Source organism: Cylas formicarius, unplaced genomic scaffold (genome assembly GCF_029955315.1).
Source record: "Cylas formicarius isolate icCylForm1 unplaced genomic scaffold, icCylForm1.1 PGA_scaffold_3__17_contigs__length_32017465, whole genome shotgun sequence".
Classification (NCBI taxonomy): Eukaryota; Metazoa; Arthropoda; class Insecta; order Coleoptera; family Brentidae; genus Cylas; species Cylas formicarius.
The window spans coordinates 13,408,736-13,425,020 of record NW_026844326.1 but is presented as its reverse complement, the minus strand read 5'-3'; positions in this window follow the sequence as shown (position 1 = coordinate 13,425,020).

Sequence of the window (16,285 nt, the reverse complement as noted above, 5' to 3'; positions counted from 1 at the left end):
CTTTTATGTCTTTTGTTAAGGGGTTAAAACGTGCGCGGGTCGTAACGACACGTTAATTGAAAAATCTCGCAACCTGGCGATCGACGCCATTCGTAAAAATGAAAAATGCAATCTACGTTTCGCTTCGGATGTAATCCTTTTATTCCAATTGAATAAGTGTTAATTGTGCAAATTTATAAAAAAAACACTACTTTTGATGGAAAATTACCGTTCTCCTAAAGTAACTTCGAGTATTGGTTTGTCCACATCCAACAGACTATGATTAGGAGAGTTAGCCCTAAATCTGTGAACTGAAAATCTATTGTTGGTCCATCCATAATTATAGAGCTTTATCTGTCTGGTTAGACTACACAGCTTCTATAGCAACTTCTTAGTGCAGCTCGCCGTCTACGGTATGAGTACGCCAAACAAATGAATCAGTAGCATCTGGGTTCAATTATTTCTTCCACTATTCTGACTGGAATTCAGTTTTTGATAGGTGCTTTGGCAATGGGTTTAGCCACTCAACTTGAAACGCTATTTAATTCTCGGGTTGGAGATTCACTTCTATTCCCTCTTGAGTTTTTATACCCTGAACAAGATGGAAGTACTCATTGCCACCAAAATAACCGGACTTTAGATAGTAAATATTATCCAACTATTTTCTAAACTAGTCTTAACCGTAGTGTATGCACTATAATGGGTATCAAAAACATAATGTAAGTGACAGAGTTTTTGAACAGTAGCATTACACACCAGCACTTGTTACTGATCAATTCATAAGTCGACCATTAGGTATGTATCAAAATTTGTTTGGCAAAATATATCTTCAATTACAGATAAAATTAAAAGAACGCCAATGAAGACGCAAGCCACACAAACGGAGGCCTGCCTAGGCAGGAAACCGCTACCCGTTGGACACATACATCTCAGTCCACGCACCATCCAAAGGGTAAATTTCCAAATATACCCCACCAATTTTATGAAATTTGTGTATTAAGTCATTTATCCAAATCATCGTTTTATTTATATGCTTTCCACCATAATTAGTTAGCAATAAAGATTGCCAAAAACCAAAAGTTTAAAGAAAATTGCAAATCGGAAAAGTGATACTACTAAGCATTAGCCAATTTCTAATAAAAAGATTAAATTAAATTGTAGCCAGGTCCTCATTCGCAGGTGAAAATGGTTTCCCAAGGTGCTCAAACCAACGGGTTTACAACTTCTAATGGTCGAAAATTAACCAAGTCGTATTCGGAGGCAGGGAGTAAATTCGGATTTCCTCCGGGTAAAGAATCGGGTCTTTACGAAAATGTTATGGACCACGAACCTTTGCAACGGTAAAATACATGCACTTTCCCACTTTCATGGAAAAATTATTGATAATAAACTTCCAGAACGCAATCTGATGAACCACCTCGATCGCCTTTCCTCGTAACGACACCTCCGCCTGCGTTTCGACCAACGGAACCACAACCACATCAGCAAAGCGACACATCGTCACTCTCGCGGTCCGACGAGCACGAATCTGAAGATTCGGTGGAAAACAAAAAGGAAATTTTCATAGACTTCAAACCTCAAATCCCGACGAACACAAAAATGCCGAAGAGGCCGCTGGTAAAAACCGCATCGGACGGGGTGATTCTGGTTGAGCAGCGAAGAAGTCAAAGGATAGACGATAGAGTGGTACCTGACAAAGTTCTGACATCGTTAAGTCACGAGAACATTCAAATTGAAGAGGAACAACGAAGTTTCACCCCGTATTTTCAAAAAGGTAGTAAGGCCACACAATCGATTCATTTTTTTCCATTTTATTCTTTCTATCTGATTTACTTCCTAACTTCCTCACTATTTATAGTTTACATACGCGATGTTCAAAAATGTTCTTTACCACGAACTTCAATTTCAATTGCGCAGTCCTGTATTAATATTAAGACGGAAGTGGAAGTTTGAGTTAAAATTTAAGTTGAAAACAACATTTAAACAATAAACAAAATAAAACTAAGAGTACGTAATATCTAACAGAATGGCACAATGCTATAAAAAATATTAGCTTATTAGAAAATCATTTTAGGAGGTCCATATCCAGCACTGTTCGTTTGCTGCGCCTAAATTTTAATAAAACTATTGTAGAGGATGTAGACCATTCTAATCTAAGACCGCTGGAAACGTTTCAGCTCCGATTAGAAACGAAGGCATCTGCAAGCCACTGGAAGATAACATTTATTCTTCGATAGACGGCACGATATACGGACAAGATTCGTTGGACGAAGAATTCCACGAGAACATCATCTACAACAAGATGTATATCGGCAGGCAGGACTCTCAAGATAAAGAACTTGCGGTGATAAAGGAAAGCAACTCGCCCATAGACGAAAGTATAGTTCCTTCCGTTTGTTTAATGCCGGACAAGCTGTCGCCGTTTGCATCGAACGATTCGCTGGCCAACGATGGAAGGTAATATTGTCCTTTGTTATGAAAATGATAAGTTTTTGTTTATTAAGCAGTAATGCGAATAAGTGATTGAATGGTTTGCGTAAATATAGTAGCTGCTTGTTTTCTATGGCAGTCGCAGTAGAAGAAGTATAGTATATTTAAAATTTTAAGGGTACTATACCAATACCTTAATCTTAAAAGTACTGCACTAAATTTTACAAGCATATAAGATTAGTAAGTAAGAAAGTAACTTCATTGGTCTTCGCATACTGCGACGTCACAACAAAAATCAAATAAAGGACATGATCTTGAAAGCTCTGGAGACAGATACAGTACTTTCATAGTTTTTATTTTGTTTGTTATATTTTATCTACAATAACTATACAGCTGGAACTCAAGTTAAAAAAACTACAAGGCATTTGTCTATAATGCACTACCAGAATAATTAAAAAAAGTATATTATGCAACAACAGCATTTGAGTCACGAGCTTACTTGGCGCGAGCGGAGCGAGTGTTTAATAAACGAGTGACTTAAAAAGTTTACCAAACGTGTTTCATACTATACTTTTTTTAGAACTGTTAGTTTTTGGGCACATTTTCGCAAAACGACACGAATTCATTCACTGACATGACCGTCACAATTGCCATACGTCAAAATTCAAGCCATGCGATAATATCTTCGAAAATATCCCATTGCTCCCAAACCAGTGCGGTAATATCCCGGAAATGTCCGAAATGGCTCGGTTGCGTTAGAAACGAAACTGACGTGGTAAAATGACACTTTCCGCACGCTAGATCGGTGTATAATTGAGCAGTAGAGAGGAAGTAGAAAAATGGTTGTCACAAATTTATTTATATTAAAATTTTTAACCAGGTCATGATATCTGAAAATGATAATTTTGTTCTAAAGTATTGTATATATTGAGTTGAATGCATTTTGACTATTAATAGAATATAACTCTAAAATATTTGTATCTACACTCTTTACATTGCACTTGCAAATGCATTTTAATACTAATTTCATCAATGATCATGATAATGACCATTATTGTCACACTCCGGATACAGGATTTTTTTCATGACGCCCTTTCTCACTGTTATTAGTAACCCCATACAACTCTATAGTTCTGTTTTAAAATACATCCCAAACGAAATGGTTCAAGTTTATAGTACAAGAGAAATTAGTGACACCAAATGCTTCCTAATTAAGCGCAAAGCAGCAAGGCGAGACTCCGAAGATTTCAAATTTGATTAAACGAAAACATCCTGTTTCTAATTACAGGAGTTGCAGTCGAGATTACCGAAATTGGAAATTCAAGATCTGATGCAAAATTGGAACGAAGCGACATTCTAACCGTACCGATTTGTTTACGAAAAAAAAAACTGTGAAACTTTGTATCGATGTCTATAGAGGACATGATTTGTTTTTCGATGAACCGCTATAATGATATTCCACCTCCGACCTAGTTCTCATATACAGCATAAATCGATAGCATTTGAAATTTGATCGGTTCGATACAAATAAAATAGCAAAAACGATATCGAGACGTGGGTGTTTTGTGATTCTGTATATTTCGAACTAAATCTTCAGACAAATCATCTCAGTTTCACCGCAAAAGTGAATTTTGTAATTTTTCTCATTTCGTGTAGTAATGTTTTGATGTCAGCACAACAATGATTTTTAAATATTGATAAAACTTGGTACAAATTTTTGAAAAGAAGCGAGCTGTTCAGCTTACAACGTTTCATTACATCATCTTCAGGACACTTGGTATTAAAAAATATTTTAGCCCTGTTAAGGGACGGTAAAATGAATAAAAAATAAATCCGCTTAAGACGTAATAAAAATCACCAAGTCAGCTGAGTACAATAATTTGTTTTTCCACTCCCGTCTGTAAAATGCTTAATTATATACCGTTCTAGCGTGCGGGAAGCGTCACTTTACCACTCCAGTTTCGTTTCCCACGGATCTGAGCCACTTCGGACATTTCCGAGATTTTACCACACGGGTTTGGGAGCAATCGGATGTTTTCGGAGAAATTTCCCCCGCGTTGAATTGTTACGTTTGTCAATTCTGACGGTCATGTCAGTATTCGCGTTGTTTTGCGAAGATGTATCGGAAAACTAACGGTCGTAGAAAAAGTATAGTATGCAACACGTTCGGTAAAATTTTAAGTCGCTCGTTTACTAAACACTCCGCTCCGCTCGTGCCAAATAAACTGCCTAATATGCTACTTCTAGTTCGTACTCTAAAATACGTAATACTAATCAGTCACAGTGTTGGATGTAGCGAAAGGGATTAAAATAAGAGGTTTAAGGGAGGAAAATATTATTTTATCGAATGCTAATATGTGCGTTATATTTTTGCACTATTTTCGGATAATATATTAGAAACAATATCCAATAAAATAATATTTTGTTAATGATAAAAAATCGACACACGAATAACTTCTCTATTTTAAGCTGTAATTATCAATTTTTAAATAAAATCCCTTATGGAATATATAATTGTTATTTGGTAGAAATATTTATTTATCTCCTCCAAATTCCAAATTTTTGTGTGACCGTACGTTTCCTGTTAACTTATGATACAACTTAAAAACTAATAATCCCTCGAGGGCGTTGCGTAATTGGCCAAAAGAGTTTTACAATCTTTTTAGCCGAGTGTATGGGGATACGAAACCCCTTAAAATGCAAATTCGCCAACCTTATTAAAACTTCCCCTTGTTTACCGCGAGAATTAACCCCACGGGATTAATTGGCAACTTTTTGCAGGGATCAGTCTGACGGTATATGGAACGAGTCTCAGGTAACCGTGCTTCAAGTAGATTCTGGCACGGACAACGGGACGGCCGTGAGCAGTTCGGAGATGACCTCTCTGGCCTCACCAGGTAATTAACTTTGCACCTTGACTGCCAGTTTCCTGGTCTTGCACGAAACTGTTTTCCGGCATGTAATTTTTAAACTACACTGTGGTTCGATTTGCTAAAATGGTGAGATTGAAAATTTTGTTTGGCAAATTCGATATTCGATCTGTTTAGCATTTTTTAAAGAGAAAATTTACAGTTCCAAATATGAGATATCTGTGTATGATGACAAAAGTCGCTACTAAAGGGTAAAGAAGCTTTATGAACGATACTTTAATCACGAGTTCGTTTAGGCATGAGCGAAGCCAGTGTTTAATAAACGAATGTGAGACGAGGTTAATAAAGCTGTTTTTTTTTGCAAGGTCGTTCCAATAAAATACTGTGGAACAAATCGACATAACATTTACTTCATTTATTTGATATGCGGAATTATCAGAACTGACAGATGTCAAATGACTTTACTTTTACTTTAAATATCAACCGAAAGCATCTAATCGCATGGTAAACTTCTTATTTTACTGCTTCTACTGAAAATTGAAAAAAATGGGTAAATATACCTCGTGAGCGTGTTAAAATACTTTTAGGCTTTCAAGCAACGAAATTTATCTCGTTTATTAATTAATCACAACTTACTGGTATTTATTCTGTGTTTTCTGTTGCTTCGAAGCAAAGGTAAATCCGTTTAAAAGTGAATTATGAGCTCTCAATGCAGTTCAAATTTTAATATTTTATTTTACAATAAAAAACCATACGTTTATTTATTATGTGAAAAGTGTGAATAAAATAACAATAATAACGGTATTCTTATACCGAATACAGTACATCCTAATGTGACTTATAGTACATTCTAAATGACCCTAGTCAGTAAAACAAACTCGATATTCACAAATGTAACCACGTCAACCGAAATTCGCATTACGAACACTAAAAATAAACAAAAAACAGAATTTCTAATTAAAAATTATTATAAAAATCCCAAGATAAATAACAATGACAAATAACTTTTTATAAAGCACATGAAATAAACGCATCACAAATATCACATTTTAGCTAAAATGCAGCTTCGTTACCAACTTAAGGTTTAAAGCGTTTTTAAAATGTTGCGTTTACATTCATATCCACTGGAACAAATTATAAATTTAATGCTAAAAGATTTTCTATAAGGAGTTTGTCTATGCCTAGGAATCATAAATTAGTTCCTATGACGAATGGAACATGCCTTAATTAAAGATTAAACAATCAAGATGGAGATCTTTGATGAAGATTTAGCCAGCCAGGATCTCCAAATTTTCGATAAATGTGATAAGATTTACGAAAACCATCCAAATCTGGCTGCGCCATTTAGTCACAAAACTTTTTGGACACTGTATTATTTTCACAAAAAATAATAGCATTGCTGAAACATAATCAATAATTAATAATAAAGAGCTCAGCAAAAGTAACGGAAAAAGACCACTCTATTGGCAACTTTCCAATTCAATGAAAAAAATATGATAAGCTTGTTGTTGTATGGCTTCTATGGATATTGGTTAAAAAATAGTTCGTTGGGTATAGTTCGCAATTCAGTGCCTTTGATCATTCATCCGAATCTTCAACCATATAGGACAAGCTTACGGGTTTCAAATCCAAACAAAATGCAAATTGCTCTGTTGATATGTGACACAATAAGCATTAAGCAAAAATTACGCTCATAATGGCTTTAGATCTAAAGAAATATTATTTAAATCTACCCAGGATCACACTAATCACTGTAATAACATTCTTTAACCTTCTCTACTAACCAACAACTGCAAGCAACGCAATCTATGAACACTGGCCTTCTACATAATTTAATTGGCCCTTAATTTCATAGAGAGTGCACAATGCAAAAATATCCTCCGAGTTCTTGACCCAACAAAAATTACATATTTTATACTTAATAATTCTTCGCCCTCTAAAAATTGACTTCAACGTAAAATATGGTTCTTGTACCATTATTTTTTAAATCACATCTTAACAACAAGAGTACTCCTTATTCTTAATTAGTAATTGAAAGATTAAGTACGCTTTCCACATACTCCATCCAAAACACTCACATAAAGGAGAAGAATGTTGTACAGTAAAAAGTTTCCACTTATCTTGTTCCCGAATATGGAATTATAATGTTTAAGTTTGATAGCCAAGAAGGGTAGTCAATTAGGTAATCAACAAATTTATCCAGAAAAAATTGCTAAAATGGGATGCCAAATCTCTGTAACAGGGCGTCATTTGGAAATGCCTTTGAACAATTTCAAGCAAGATAGCACCGCAACATGGACCGAACCAGGGCTATATAAACAAATTTAAGCCCTTCAATTGATGTAAAGGACATCCTAGGTATTTCTATTAATGAAATCTAACGTTTTAGCAAGCGAAACTTAGTTTTGAATCCATCAGTAAAAAGAATAATCAGATAAATTGCCAATAAATACATCAAATCCCAGAGACATCAAATTTTACCCTTGCGCCACTATAAAAAATGGACCGTGGTCGAAAATCCAAGGAAACATTTTGTTAAGTTGAATTCTATCCTATCGCAAAATGAAATGCGTACTCCTTGGCAACCAAGCCATTCCATTAAAAATTACTTTAAATCCTTAAACGACTGGGAGATCCATTCGACATTGTGCCGATTAAAATCCCACGTCATTCGGAGTCCATTTTTTAAGTTACAAGTCCTTGCACGGGCTGGCATTTCCTCATTAATAACCGTAAGAAGTCTTCGGTTCGATCGTCATTGTTAATATTAACGCAATATCCAACGTATGCTTTTTCGAGCGCGCTGTATTGTTCGGGGTATACCTATCCATCATAAATTCTCCGATGGCGACAAAAATACAACGTTTAAAATACGGGGGTGCTTCAAACGTCCAAAAAAAAAACGCCATTATCTCCACAACGGGACGTCGAAACAATGGATCGTTATTTTCCAAAGAGACACAAATCCGCGGTTATAAGCTTGTCGGAAAAGCTCGCGTCATTATTTCGGGACCTTTTGTTTATTTTGTCGGGCGTTTGAAAAAAAATCGCGTCTATTTCTTCGTTGTCGCGAACGATTGCCGATCTAAAAACACGAATTTTTCCAAAGAATTTCGGGAGAATTTTTAATAAAACGTCCTTCCAAATCAGATAGCATGTGAGACGAGTATTAGCTGAGCCCTTCCTTGTCACACACACGCACACACACATATACACACACACAAATGATTCAGTTTTGACAATAGGGTAATTAGCGGGAAATATAATGCTTCTTGTAGATCGCAATTTTAGTACTACTAACATATACAGAGCTGGTGGAGCCTTACTAGCTGTTCACCAACGTCCTACGTCGTCTAAGATAAAAAATAAATATCTAATAACAAAATAATGAACTGCTACCTTGAGTTTTACTGGTGAGGGCAAGTTTTGATTATTTTACAATATTTTTTATTGAAATACGTGCCTCCGCCTGTAAATACCTTTTTGATTTTTTGTACCTTTAAAGACTTCGCAGAGCAAACATTTATGTACTTTAATTTTTTAATTTATTTTAAATTTTAATTAATAAACTTCATATACTGTATGAACCTCTCGCAAAGTAATTTTGTCTGAAATAGAAGCAATAAAATTTTGGACTTAGACCTGCATAACACCATCAAAAATTGCATGGTAGAACGTGCAATAGATGACGTAGTTCAGCAAGATGATCATCATCCTCCAATTCTTCTGTCACTTCAATTTGCTCATTCCTTAAATAGGAAACACGACTTTCCTGTGTCACTGGAAAATAATTTTAATTTTAAGAAGCTAATTTTCTACTCATGTACGATATGTAACTATTTAATACTTTGTGCTACAACCTACCTGTTAGTGGGGCTTCATGCCTGTTAGGTAGACTTTCTTAAATAAATTAATTAATTATTTAATTAATATCCGCCAACTGTAATTGGCGATCGTAACCCTTCTTAGTGAATCGATGCCCATTTTAAGAAACTTTATCGGAAAGGAAGACACGTTTTAAGTAACTTGACTTTTAAAGAAGTTATACCAGCAAGTCACAGGAGAGCAGAAGTAGATTTCGGCAACAATAAAAAACGTTTCAACAAGTTATTGGGTTTTTTCAATAACATCAAACAAAATATTACTTTAAACAGCACTGACATAGGTTCTATTGAAAACACCTATTAATTCTCTCCGGTAGTCAGATTTATAGAACTTGCTAAGATATTCTGCCATTTACCTGAAAAATGAAGAAAGAAAATTCCCAAATATATGATTAACTGCTACATCAGAATTGTTATTTTGGAAAAGCATATCTCGAGAGGATTTGGACCACGCATATCCTGGGTTTCTGCTAACTACTACTACTTGTTCAACTTAGCGTATTCTTCAAGAGCTCTCAGCTTGTATCTAACGGCAGTTTAAGAGTCACCAAGTATATCGAAAATCTTTTAAATTATGGAAGTCACTTCGCAAAAAAACTTAACATCTAACTAATTTATATAACGTCTCCATTTATATCCGTGGGTTTCATAGAAAACAGCTCGCTCCCGAAAGGTGTGGAACATTCGAGCTGGCTTCCCGAGAAGTCGCGTTTATGATCTCGCTCCGAGCACGTAGATCGAGTTCCTGGAACACAAACGCGGGCCGGACCCAATTCGACTTGCTCGTCACAATATTATTCGATGATTTGTTGAAATATTTGTAAAGAAAATAAAATTTATGATAATTTATCTCCCTAAAAACCTCCGAAAAAAGTGCACACATTTTCTAGAAATTCAAAATGTTTAAGTACCTTCTAACGTTTTCAAAAAAACTGTTGATAATTAAGTACTATTTTTCAAGAGTATAATTTCAAAAAACACGCTTAAATATCCACATTTAACCAATATATTTTAGTTCTTCCATTGAATCATTCAACCATCCAAATGAATCATTTTTGACTTGTAATAATTACCCCTAAGATAAAAGGAAAGACAAGAATTATGCTTTCAAAATTATATACCGATCAAGCATTTTCAAATCTGCAAAAACCCGATATATTATTGTATGGTTGGATACGTAGTTTTATTCTAATCAATTGCAACAGTTTGATGAGTACAAATATCGTCTCCATTACGATCGAAAATTTAAAACTTAATTGTCACTATTGAATGTTTGTTTCATAAATAAGTAATTCTGGGTACAGCAACCTTAATATATTCCCGCAAAATAATTTTATATCTAAGCTCAAAAATAAAAATAAATTTCCAGTTGAAGCTAAATGCGGTAATTCCAAAAAGCTCATTTTCTGGTCATTTTGTCAACATTTTTTTGTCTCCTCCTTTTCATCTGTCCATATTTGAGACTTTGAAAGCGGTTTCGTTTACGAGGTCTCCGAGGTTTTATGCTTTTCGATGCACTGCATTTTTGCAAGTCATTTGCTACAGAAAGGTTTCGTCGATGTCCGATGGTTATAAATCTACCATAAAAAGTATGACTCTCATTGAAACTTTCACATTATTTGCTTTGTGGGTCATTTTTACAACAATATACTGCTTAAATCAAAAAGAAATTTTTGACATAAAATTTTAAAAAACTCTGTGGTTTAAGTCTTACTTTTTTTTGTCTTTGTCTTAAAGCCACGTCTTTTTTTGCTATTTTCTATTTCGGCTCACTTCAAAATATTTATCTCGCATTATTTAGCGTGGAATTAAATCCATTTAATTAATTAAAGTGCTATAGAACAATGAACACCATTTTCCTGATGAGATCTACTAGGAAATAAAGTCGAAAATATCAAAACTGTTATCGCAAGTCTACCACGAAATTTTAAGCTTCAATATATTATTGGAATATAAAATTGGATTTTAGAGTTTTTTTAAGTTTTGCTAAAAAATCCGACCTACTATTCGAACAACACACAAGAATAATTAGGAAAATATTAAATGACATATGCTGTAGATTTTAATGTTTTTCACTCATTCGTTCTTAAATTATAAAGAAATATTAAAAATAGTTCGCCATTCAAACACAGATTTATGAGAAAGACCCCTTAATATTTACCACGTATATATCAAATAAAAATAAAAATCAGTATTGCATGCAACATTAAAGCCGCGTCTTTTTTAAAATTCACTGAGCCCTCAGAGCGTAAAATTGCCAAGTAACGTGTCGCAAAAATCGCTTATGTAAATTAACCAAAAAAAAAAAATCGTCGCACTTAGTCCGTCGTCCGTCGATCCCAAAAAAATATCTCAAATAAAAATCGCCCGGGTGGAGAACGTGGGGGCAAAAAGTTAATGACTCGTGAAACCCAGATGGGGATTCCATCCGAAAAAGCACCACTCGCTAGATATGGAATCGGCGTGCCGTACGAACGAGCTCTTAAAAAGCAACTCGAAATAAGCAACAGCTGCGAGAAACGATTTTTTTCTCGGTCTTTTATTCGCTTTACGATTTTGATTGCTTATTGTCCGAATAAAGGAAAACACCGCGATTTAGTTAGACGGTCGAAAGAGAAGACAACTATTAGTTTTGTGACAAAAATGGTATGGTTTGTTCATAGATATAAGAAAGTGACCAGTTGCTTTTGAATGGGATTATCCAAGGATGGTCATTAACATACAATGCAATAAGATTATCACCTAAAATTTCGGAATTCAGGTAAAATTGTGATCCGTAATAGAAAATAAGTTTATACCTACCTGTGTTTAATATTCTTTGGTTTGGTATACTACTTAGTTTAAGTTTATTAGTAATCATTCTTATTTCGTGTGTAATAATAAAATATGTGGGAGTCTAGTGCATCTCAGGAGATGCTCCCGCCCAAATGTGGAAAACACTATTCTATTGAGACTAAGGAAGTTATAAACAACGTTTATTTGACTCTCATTGAACGTGGTGCCAGCAAGCAAGCATCTTTAGAAGAAACGGCCACATTGACGAAAATTGCAACATCAACTCTATGGAAAATTGTGAATAATCCCATTTCAGCGAGGAAAAAAAGAAGCGATGCTGACATTTTCTCGACTATAGATGAAGGTGATCAAGATATAATACGGCGTAAAATTTACCAGTTATACGAGGAACAAAACGTGCCTACATTAGATATCTTAATTAGGAGGCTTGAAAAGGATGAAACCGGTGTTAAATGTGGCAGAACTACCTTATGGAAGTGTATTCAACACATGGGTTTTAGATTTTAAAAAATTGACAAAAGGCAAGTTTTAATGGAATCTTTTACAATTCGGAAATTAGGATTTACACTTATGATACCCCGGAAAAGGTTTGGGTTGACTCAACTGGTAAGTGCAAAACAAAGGCGCCATTAAAAAGAGGTAAAAGGATAACTATTTTGCATGCTGGCTCTAAAGATGGTTGGATTCCAAATTGACTTTCTCTGTCTGCGAAAAATATTAAAGATTCTTCTCTGGATTACCATGAAGACACCACCGCTGATTTATTTGAGAATTGGTTTAAAAACAAACTAGTTCCAAACATTCCTCCTAATAGCGTAATTGTAATGGACAATGCAAGTTATCACAGTAGACAGTTGACTAAAACCCCTTCCTCATTGACACAAAACAACAATCCAAAACGACATGTATAATAACGACATTTATTTTCACGAAGATTATACCAAAAAGCAATTAATTGAGGTTCTACAAAGCTTGAACCTACAAAAGGAATACGTCTGTGACAATTATGCAAAAAATCTAGGGCATACAGTTTTAAGGCTTCCCCACCTTACCACTGTATATTTAATCCCGTTGAAGATGTTTGGCACCAACTGAAATCTGCCATTCGTCGTAATAATGTTTTTCCCCGTCCAATGTCCTCAAACTTATAGAGACTGAAATTTTTAACATCCCTCCACAAAATTGAGCAAATTCTGTTGAACATATAGAAAAAGTAGAACAATCGTATATCCATATTGCAAATAATATAGAATAAATAATAATTAGAACAGGCGATGATAGCAATAGTGATACTGATATATTATGTGAATAATTTTAAGTGATTTAAGTAGGTAATAAAAAAAAATTGTAATTTTATTTTAGATTTAAACATAAATACATAAATAAATAAATAAATATTGTTTAGCATCTTTCCTAACAAAACCCCAAATAATTAAATTCTAAGCAAAGTGCGGACCTGTTCGGCCATATTTAATTCTTACAGCTTGCCCGGGTCTTTCCTTACTTCGTATCAGTTAGTCACTTTCTTATATCTATGAACAGATTTTACTGTGCAGACGCAATAATGTTACTCCCAGGCCGATCTACTAGTTATTAAGAGTATGAAATCGTGTTTTTTTTTTCTCGGAAACGAACGCATGACTACTTTCGAAAGAAGCCTGAAGCATTGAAACTGACTCGCATTTTACTCTTTACTTGCTTGCACATTGTTTGAGGGAGGCGGAGCTAAATGAGGGGTATAAATACCGTCGTGGATAACTAATTGGTGACAGGTAAAAACCTGAGTCACGGTTAAGATTGTTAAGCTGCTTATAGATTTCTATAGACCCGCGGATTTTTTGTTGGTAGAAGAATTTCCTGTTTCGTAATTGTGTTCGGCAACTGTTGATGATTTTATTTGTCTTAGTCTTAAGGCTTTTTCATGTTCTTTGAGCCTAGTTGATATTTTTGACCCGGTCTCTCCAATTTATTCTTTGCCGCATATGCATGGAATGCTGTAAACTCCTGGCAACTCAACTGGAATTTTGTTTTTGACGGATCGGAGATTTTGACAGATTTTTGGACAAGCGGTAAATCTGGTTGAGAACTTTTGATATGTGATCAGTGATGTTTTGAATGTAAGGAAGGACAACAGTGGCAAATGTGGAATTGCTTTCGACTTCATTTCTATTGGAAGGTTGTGGTGAAGTGTATTTTGTGATGAAACAGTTAATATCTTTAATGTGGAAATTATTAGAAAGAAGAGCAGATGTAAGGTGTTTTAATTATGGCTTCAGTGACTCGGTCTGAGATAATTTTACGGCTCTGTAGACCATAGAGTTGGTAACCCATGGTTTTTGGGCCGGATGGTGATGTGACAATGCATTAAGATATCGGTCTCCGTGCGTAGGTTTTCTGTAAACACAATGACCCAATGTTAGGTCTGATTTTCTATTGATAAGAATATCTAAGAATGGGAGGTTTATTATTAATTTCTAATTCAATGGTAAAACGTATGTTTTCACTGTTACTGAAACTTTTTCAGAAATATAAATTTTTGGAAGACCCTGTATGACGTGTCTTCAAATTCATTCAAAAAATATATTAGCCAAATTCAATAAAATTTTGAAAGAGCTAGTTCACTTACGCATTCCAGCTTTTCATGCAAAAAACCAAATAATTTTTTTTTTCTGAAATACGCCAAAAAATATAATTTCTACTACTTGCAACGTGAAAATCCATGAGAAATAGGATTTCATCGGTCTCTTGAAGTGGTTTATAGTTGTAATGCCGGTTTTTCCACGTTTTTAGGATCGGGAAGTCTCCTGACGCCGTCGTCAAGAAGAAAGCAACTTCTTCTCCTGCAACACCAACAGAGATCATCGATGGACACGGAAACTCTGGACGAAGAGTTTGCCGACCAAGAAACATATCCTAGAATTGTTGTTGACAAACCGACCACTAAGGTAAGTCGACTTAACTCTAAATCAGATGGACATTTTGCCGACAAGACATCGAGTACGTCAATTTATTAAAAAAACACCCCATTTCTTAGGAACACCCATATCGAAATAGCGAGAAATTCATTTTATTTAATGCTGCAACATATTGGCTCACAATATTGTTCGTGATATGAACCTCTAATATCTGCAAAGGCAAAAAAACATATCCCTGGTAATATCAATATCAGTAACAGTAACATAATATTATTCCTTGGAATAAATACATTCGTTATATTATTATAAAAATTAACCTACTTACAATACGAATATGCATTTTTATTTATCTTTTTATACATTTAATTCAGATGAAACTTGAAAAACTGGAATGCATACCCTTCTCAAATCTCACATTGACTTCATGAATTTTGAGACCTACAAAGACACGATCGCAGTTATTTTTTATGTTTTCAGTATAAGTTTTACCCAAACCTGAAATGCCAAACTCTCTCTACAGATCCTCCAGTTTTGTCAGATTATCATATAAAAATAAAAACTTTAATAATTTGATTAATTTGGGTTTGGGTTTTTCGATTATTGGTAAAAACCGAAAATTTGTTTTTTTAAGCATTAGTAATTTAACTGAAATTGAGTAGAAAATGGATCAATTTGTTATTTTAAAAACATAAAAAGTCGTGTTCTACTACAATCGGATAAAATTTCCCCCGAAAATTTAAGCCAATCAAATATACACCCAAAATATCGATTAAATGCTTCACCTGCCATTTAAGGTTCACTAATTTTTAAATATTTTAACTTATTAAAAGTAAAATTATTAAACCAATATTTTAAACACTTTAAGAAGCTTCTTTTCGCAGTTTCTCAAATTTTCTTGAGATTAGATTACGAAATAAAGAAAAAACATTCGCGAAAAATATATGCTGCCAATTCTGAAAATGAAGAACATTTCACATTTCTGCTGTCCGTTCTAAATAAGTTATTAAACCAAAACTCAGATTCTATCAATCCTTTGTTTTCAGAGACTCGATTTCTTTTCACGCCAACGCAATTTAAAATATCTCAGTAAATTCTTCGACTTCATTTACTTTTAAATTTATCAAAGGGTCCAAATCAGCGAATTTCGGGCTAAAACCGTCTCTTCTAAATAAGAGAATAAAACCGGGGCGTAGGGACAACTTATTCCTGAAGGGGCAATTAGGAAAGTTTGAGATGTGACCCAACAAAACAAAAACCTTTACATATAAAGTTCGAAAACTGAGTAGAAAACTCCTGCAAAAGGAAATACAGTAACCCGGAGATTTCCCGCTATTTTTAAATTTCAAATATGTTCTGCGAATCTGAAAGTAATATTAGTGTACTCGTAGAGTATTATTACCATTGGTGCTAC